This window comes from Sminthopsis crassicaudata, chromosome 2, assembly GCF_048593235.1.
Source record: "Sminthopsis crassicaudata isolate SCR6 chromosome 2, ASM4859323v1, whole genome shotgun sequence".
NCBI classification, from domain to species: Eukaryota; Metazoa; Chordata; class Mammalia; order Dasyuromorphia; family Dasyuridae; genus Sminthopsis; species Sminthopsis crassicaudata.
This window is the reverse complement of record NC_133618.1, coordinates 214465993-214474632: the sequence shown is the minus strand read 5'-3', so window position 1 is coordinate 214474632 and position 8640 is coordinate 214465993. Positions and strand designations below refer to the sequence as shown.

General features: G+C 34.6%; 1 long non-coding RNA gene across 1 annotated transcript; it reads right to left on the bottom strand.

The window, feature by feature from the left end:
• Positions 1-460: 460 nt before the first annotated feature.
• On the bottom strand, positions 461-3653 carry LOC141553356 (uncharacterized). Its single transcript, XR_012485420.1, has 2 exons — positions 3298-3653; positions 461-639 (listed from the first exon to the last, which is right to left on the bottom strand). It is a non-coding gene; the product is annotated as an uncharacterized LOC141553356 (long non-coding RNA).
• Positions 3654-8640: the final 4987 nt, after the last annotated feature.

Below are 8640 nucleotides of genomic sequence, written 5' to 3'. Positions count from 1 at the left end.
GACTACCAGAGACCATTTAGCAGAGGGTCAAATAAAGCTAAACAATATTCACTATGTCAAAGTAGAGCTATAAAATCAATGAGTACTAACTATGAATCATTTTTAAATAGTTATCTTAAGCTTAGTATGCTTTTATTTTTACTAAGATAGAAATCATGATATATTTTAAGAATATTTGCATAAAAATTACTAAAATAAAGTTAATTTCCTTAAAAGTATAAACTTTTGGTACCTGGAAAATTCACATATATGAAATACTTCATCCCCTGAAGATTGTTATTTGACAAGAAATCATTGTATTAGGAAACACCATGCTTTAATTTACTGTTCTGGAACATTAAAAAAGAAATGCTTTTTTTTAAAGATTTAAATCGAGACTTGTGAAGATTACCCTAGAAATAACTCTCCCTGAGTTAAAGGGAAACCATGTAATTTAAATGGAGGCTAAGTTAAACCATGCTCCAAAATTGCCTGATTTTAATGAAAAAAAAGAAAGTAAATTCCAATCTTCTTTTCTGGGAATCATTCCAGCTTCCAATAATTCTTTGCAGCAGGATTCTAGTCAGCTGTTGATCATAGTGGACTATCCCAGAGTTCACATTTATTCACATAAGCAGTTGACTTCCTTGATGGGGTTGTCTTTGGTTAAAAAAGAAAAGCAAGTTATTTTAATAGCTGATTGCTATAGAGATGTAATACATTGGAAAGTATATTGGTATACATTCCATAGTGGTTGAATTATGGAATCACAAATAGCATCTTATGCACAAGAAGTTTATTTTATAACTGAACTTTTATTCCTGAAAAAACACTTAGCTCCCTGGTTCCTAAAAGTCACATCTCTTTACCACCTCCCCCCTTAAATCTTTATTACCTCTTTATTTTACTCCACAGTTCTAAAATTCCTTTCTTCTACTCTGAGTCCCAGGTCTTTTATAACTTTTTAATTTTATATTTGAAATCTGATGCATCAGTAGATTCAAGAGTATTACCTTAATAATTCAGGAAATACAATTTCAGAATGAATGATAATTGGTTCAACAGCTGAGCAGTGTTTTACCTTTACAAAAATCTATGAAAAAACGGATTCACAAAATAAATTTTACCATGATAAGTGGAAAGAAGATAGGCAGTCCTTATCTTTGAGGAACTTATATTATAATGGAGGAAAGACCACACTTAAAAAGGAAGCTGTTAATTGGATAGAGAAGAGGGTTGAGGACAAAGATACGAGCTCAGGGACATGATGAAGTTCAGAGTGCATCCTGGAAATAAATGAGAAATGATTGGCATGAAAGACCTTATTGAAATTGAACTTCTGAAAGGCATCTTTCGATTAGAACAAAAGGTCATAGCAGCACAAAGTGCTTCTAATACATAAATTTCAGAGCTGGAGTAAGGCTGGATCTGGGGTATGAAAGAAGTCCAGAGTGCAGTCTGAGAGGAATGAGATAAATAGGTAATATTGCTAATAAAGAAAACTTGGAGAGATCTAATTGTTAGAAAGTTATCCCTCATATAGAGCTAAAATTGGCCTTCCCAAAGCATCATTTTGTTTTGGATTATGCCCTTGAAGCAATGTAGAACGAATTTCTTCATTTTTCATGGCACTGGTACTTCAAATGAATGGAAACATTCTCAGTGTGTCTCACTGCTTATATCCAAAGATAAGCTGGTTTTCTTGAATTGCTATGGCTTAAGAATTCTGATGAAAAAAGCCATACATCTATGTGAAGAATGAGAATTTTATTTTTATGACCTTCAGATTTCATCTATTTTGGCATTCCTTATATTGGTAATGATGATAATTCATTCATGTTTCCTTCTTTCAGTTGATTCTTGTCCATATCTTTCCATAAATCTTTCATAATACATGCCCTGGAAAACATCCTCTAAATATTCTAAAGAGGGGTATTATGAATCTCATATAATAATTGAAAATTTCTTGAAAACCTAAAAACATTATGTAAATATCATTATCGTCATTAATATTATTGTTCCTAAAGTCATCAGGCCTTCTGTCTGATAGTGACATCATTCCCTGAGTCTTTTACTGAAGTCCTGATGAATTCAAACAATGTTATAGAGCTATACAAGACTGCTCTAGTAAATGTTTAATAACTGGGTTCTCCAGAAAATGTATGTGAAATTAATGTGTAATTTTAAATTTTCATTATTAATAATATCTTAAGTCCCTACAATCAAGAAAACAACAAATCAAGCCCTGATTTTTAGCAATTTGGTTTTGAGGTGTAAATACTCACTAAACATTTAACAATCTTTCACAAACTGATTAGAGCTATCTCTAGCATAACTGCTTTTTTTTGATTGTATTTTTCTCCCTTTTTAATTAAAGTTTTTATTTTCAAAATATATGCATGAATAATTTTCAACATTTACCCTTGAAAAACATTGGGTTCTAATTTTTTTTTTCCCTGTCTTCCCTCTATTCCCTCCCCTAAATGGTAAGTAATCTAGTATGTGTTAAATGCATGCAATTCTTCTATACATATTACCACAATTACCATACAGCTCTGCCTTTAAGATCATGAATGAATAGAAGCAGAAAGTTTGGTAAGTCCACCTCCTTTTCCTCACTCTTGTTTCATGATCAGCCTGCCTCTTTTCCCTCTAATATATGAACTGAGAAAATTTCCATGCTACTTCTTTCATGGGAATCATTGCTGGTAAGAGGCTACAACCTACTACTTCTTACCGCCCTTTTTTAATCGTTGAATTCCAAGTCCCTTGAGACTGTGACGTCTTATGATTAAGTCCTATTACTTCTTGGAGTGTTTTGGTGTTAAAACATGAGCTTTGTCAGTAGGGAACAACTTGTGTCCTTAAGAGTGGCTCAAACTTTCCCCAAGTCAATCTAGCATGTTCTTTTTTGTTTGTTTTTTAATAGTTTTTATTTACAAGATAAATGCATGGGTAATATTACAACATTGACAATTGCCAAACCTTTTGTTCTAGTTTTTCCCCTCCTTCCCCTCCCCCCCCCATGGCAGGTTGACCAATACATGTTACATATAGCACGTTCTTCTCTGCTTATTTATTTCTAAGCCCAGGTTAATTCTGGGTTTAAAGGAGCCCGTCTGAGATATAGTACACTTCCCGCAGGGATTCTTTGTTGGTCCTCGCCACTGAGAGCATCTCTACCTACTACTGTTGATGCCTCTGTGACTCCTTTTCCTCACACACATAATTTTGTTACCTTTATCTTGTCACCCCTTAGAACGAGAGATTCTCTGCTCCTTGAAGGCAGAGTTTGTGTTAGGTTTTGGTTCGTTTTACCTCTTTATGTTTCCTGAGTGCTTGTGATAGTACCGGAACTCAGTAAGTATTCAGTCGTTACCAGCTGACTGAGAGCCAAGATGGCGGAGTAAGGTCAGGCCGCTGCTTACAGTCCCTCAGGAACCGGAAACTGGATCTCTGAGCAGAATCTGATGGATGAGATCCCTCCGCAGCTCAAGACAGAGCGACAAACTTCAAGAAAAGTCAGTGTCGCTGGGGTGAAAGGGTGTTCATCCCAGTCAGACAGACTCTGGGAAAGCCGGTGAGAAGAGCTTAATCAAAGCAGAGCAGCAACTAAGACCCTCAGTCCTGGCTCGGGAGAGGAGCAGATCGAGGCAGCTTCCAGTCCCAGCTCAGAAAGCAAACCCCGAAGCAGGCAAAGCTACCCTTGCAAACACAAGGGGGCGCTTGCTCAAAGCCAAGGCTCAGAGCTTCACAGGGACAGCGCCCCCTGTCTCCCAGGAGTAGAGTTCCACCTTAAAAGTTAAAAAAAAAAAATACCAAATTGAGAGAAAATGAGCAAGAAGCAGAAAAGAACCTTGACCTATGTTACTATGGTGACAGGGCAGACCAAAACATAAACTTAGAGCAGGACAGAATATGCACAGTGAGATAAATTGGTCTCAAGCCAAAGAGGCTTCTTGCAATTTCTTATAAAAGGCTTCAAAAGGCAAATAAGAGAGGTAGAAGAAAAATGAAAAAGAAATAAGAAGTATTCATGAAAGAATAAACAGTTTGGGAAAGAAAGGGACAAATAGTCTAAAGAAAACAACTCTTTAAACAGTAGAATAAACCAAACGGTACAAAAGTAACCGAAGAAACTTACATATTGAAAACTATAACAGGGTAAATGGAAGCTAATGACTTGGTGAGACATTAAGAATCAGTTAAACAAACTTAAAGAAATAAAAAAATGGAAGAAAATGTGAAATATCTCAATTGGCAAAACAGCTGACCTGGAAAATAGGTCCAAAAGAGACAATTTTAAAATTATTGGCCTACCTGAAGACCATGACCAAAAAAAGGAGCCTGGGTAGCAATCTACAAGGTGTCATTATGGAAAACTGTCCCAATATTCCGGAAACTGAGGGGGAAATATTGATTGAAAGAAACCATGGATCAAGAATCATTGATTCTCCAAGGAAAATTCCAAGGAACATTGTTATGAAAGTCCAAAACTAGAATCTCAAGGAAAAAATACTGCAAGCTGCTAGACAAAAACAATTTTAATATCAAGGGACAATAGTCAGGATTGCCCAGCATCCAACAACTTCCACAATAAAGGATCAAAGGGCCTGGAATATCGTATTCTGGAAGGCAAAGAATGTTCCAAATAACTATTAGTTAACAAAATGCAAATTAGTGAACGATGGAGTTCCATGTCATACTCATCAAACTGTCAAAACTGATAAGAAAGGAAAAACAATGATGTAGGGGTTTTGTGAAATCAGGTGCATTAATTTAGTCTTAGTGGATCTGTGGACTGAACTAGACATTCTGGAAAGCAGTTGGGAACTATGCTTCAAAAGTTACTAAACTATAAACATCATTATTAATTTGATACTCTAAAGGTAGAAGAGAAATAGCACATATATATACAAAAACATGTCTAGAAACTTTTTGTGGTGGCACAGAATTAGAAATAAAGTCAGGTGCTAATCAATTAAGGAATGGCTGGGCAAATCATAGGACATGAATCTAATGTACTACTTTTATATTATAAGAAATGATGAAAGAATTAATTTCAGAGATCTGGGAAAATTTATATAAACTGATGTGGAGGCAGGTGAGCAGAACTAGAAGAACAATAGATACCACAACAAAAACAGTGCAAAGAGAAACAGCTTTGAAATACTTAAGAAATATGATAAATGATCAACCACTATTCCAGAGGATTTATGGTGAAATTTTCCTTATTTCTGACAAAGTACTGATATACTTAGTGTACGAATTGAGACATGACCAGTGCAGTAATTTGTTTTATATTGCATGCAAAATATAACACTTTTTGGTTATAAAAGTCTTTTTTTCTTGTTTTGATAGAGGAATGAGAGAGGAAATAAATTTTTGTTATTTGAAAAAAATTAAACTAAACTTTAAAATGTGGAACCTGAACTTAACATAATATTTTATATATTATTTGACCACGGCTACCTTCATAATTCTTATGCTTTGCCTTTCATATTGTTGGCTTATATTGAGCTCATACTCCACTAAGCTTTACTTTTTGCAGACAAACTATTCTCTATCAATGACACCAATATTTTGGAAATACTGCAAGCTGCCAAAGAAAAACCATTCAAATATCAAGGAGCAACCAACAGGATTACCTAGGATCTGAAAGCTTCTACAATAAAGGATTGGAGGTCCTGGAATACCATATTCTGGAAGGCAAATGACTTGGAGTTACAATCAAGAATTAATTACTCAGCAAGATTCAGCATGACCTTTTAGGGGAGAAGATAAAGCTTAAGTGAAGTAAGAGACTTTCAAACATTTCTATTGAAAAAGCCAGAACAAAACAGAAAATTTAATCTACAAATGCAGGACTCAAGAGAATCATAGAAAGGTAAACATGGAAAAAATATATATTTAAAGGCTAAACTGTTTATATCCCTAGATGGGAAAACAATATCTGTAACTCTTAAGAACTGTATCTGACACTGGTTCAGACAAAGGGGGGCATCACATGGACTGAGGGTGTGGTTGTGAATGGACTCATATGATGACACTAAAGAAAAAGACATTAAGGGCTAGAAAAATGTCTATACTAGAAAAAGAGGAAAGGGAAGGTATAATGGAACAATTAGTTCACACCAAGAGGCTCAAAAGATCTATTACAATTGAGGGAAAGAAGGGAGGGGATGAGCATTGCCTGAAGCTTGATCTCATAAGTTTTGGGCCTAGTAGGGAATAACTTAATCATTCATCCAGGTATAGAAATTTATTTAACCTTATAAAGAAGTAGAAGGAGAAAGAAGAAAAGAAAAGAGAGGGCAAGGATAGAAGGGAGGGCAGCAATACTAGGAAAAAAGATAAGAGAAGGGGGGAAGGACTGATAGAAGATAAGGTAGTGGGTGGAGTGGGTTAAAAACACTACTAAGAGAAGGGGAAAGGTGATAGGAGATAAGATAGTGGGTGGGATGTTAAAAAAGACTGAGGACTGGGTGGAAAAAGAGAACAAAAGTATATACAGGGGCGAAAATAGGATGGAAATAAAGAGCTGGTAATCATAACTGTTAATGTGAATGGGATGAACTGTTCAATAAAACAGAAGCAAATAGTAGAGTAGACTAAAAACCAGATGTTATTTACAAGAAATCCATTTGACACAGAGATATATATGCAGAGAAGTCTGGAACATGATTTATTATGCTTCAGCTGAATAAAAAAAAAAAGCAGGGGTAGCAATTTTTATCTCAGATAAAGCAAAAGTAAAAATAGATCTTATTAAGAGATAAGGAGGTAAAGTACATCTTGATAAAGAGTACAGCAAATAATGAAGTAATAACGATACTAAATGTGTATGGCCCAAGTGAGAGAGCAGGCAAATTCCTAATGAAGATTTTAAGCCAATTACAAGAAGAAATAGATAGCAAAACTATTCTAATGGGGGAACCTCTGTTGTATAGTGTATTTAACATATACTTTATTATATGACAATATATTAAATATATATGATATAACAATATTGTATATTGTATTTAACATATACTTTAACATATTTAACATATATGAGACTGCCTACCATCTAGGGGAAGGGAGTGGAGGGAAGGAGAGGAAAGTTAGAATAGAAGTTTTTGCAAGGACAAATGTTGAAAACTTACCCATGCATATGTTTTGTCAAGAAACAGCTATAAGCTCTAATTTAAAAAAAAAGAAAGAAAAATTCATCCTTTGAGTACTTTTAAAATTGTGTCACCTTTAATTTAGATTTTCTTTTTTTAGTGAATATAACTTTTGAGCAGGACCCTTACTCTCCTTGTGTCTTCTCTTTGGTAGCATTAAGTTTTCTCAGGGATGGTATATAAGGTAACTTGGATAAAACTAAAATCAGGGCAACATTAGATTGATAAGAGTAATCAAATAATCTGGTTTTGATGTGATACAATATTAGAAAAGGACAGTTTAGGACTAGTTAATTGCCTTAAAGATAGTAAAATTGATAGTTGGGGAAGGATTTACCAAAAGTATTTAATACACAAAGTGTGCTTTCTAAGAGTGTATGGACCAAAGTGAGCTCCTGTCAACTTCTAACTTTCATGCTTAAGGATAAGAAATATTTCATGGGATTCATGATCATCTTGCTTAATAACCCATATTGAATTTAAACAAGAGTTTTGCATTGAACAGGAAACTTATGCAACAATATGTTTTTAAGTGGATGAAAATGTTGAGAAATTCTATATAGAACTCAATAAAATCCTCCAAGGAAATAAACAAATATTTTAAAATATTTTTAATGGCAACAAAATACTTTGTACTTGTTGGATTTAGTCACTGAAGGTATGGTTATCTTAGAGGAACATAGTCTTTATCATATCTTCTGGCTAGGGCAGGGAGTCGTCAACAAGGATTTGTCAAGTCTCTATGATGTGCCGTGCATTGTGCTAGGTACAAGAACTGTAAAAAAAAATCATTTCTATACTCAAACTTCTTAAATATTATTTTAAAAAAGATAAAAATCCCCAAATTAGTTTGGTAACATTTGTCCTCCCCTCTTCTACTGAGACCCTCATAGACTAGAATGGGCAATCAATTTAGAAAAATTATCTTCCAATGGGAATACCCCAACTGATTCTATATCACAAGAAGACCAGATTATATGATTACTTTTGTCAATCTAATGTTGCCCTGGTTTTGGGCTTACCCACTGTTGTAAACCAAGTCACCCCACATACATACCATTCCTGAGAGAATTTTGAGAGTACAAAGATGACTTCCTGTCTCCAAAGACAGAAATCTTTTTTAACAGTCACTTTTCCTCATTGTTTCCTCATGTTTTCATTTGGCCTTTAAATTGGCTTCCTTTTCCAACATTATGTTGATCAATGCTTTTTGCCTACTTTTGCTATGCTCAGTCAGTATCTTCTTTCCATACCAGGTTTCAATCCTCACTCAATCATTGTCAGTATCTACTATGAGAACTATATTCTTTGGCTGAATTGAGGGTTCAGCTGTCACATACAGGTTCTGTCTAGCTATGTAACAGTTAATTCCTAATGACTCTGCTTTGATATATAATTTATTAGGAGAAGGTATCTCTTTGATCCTCAAAATTGCATTCCTAAATAAAATAGTACTTGGGATTCGGGATCCTAACACTTGCTCTTTCTTTCCAAA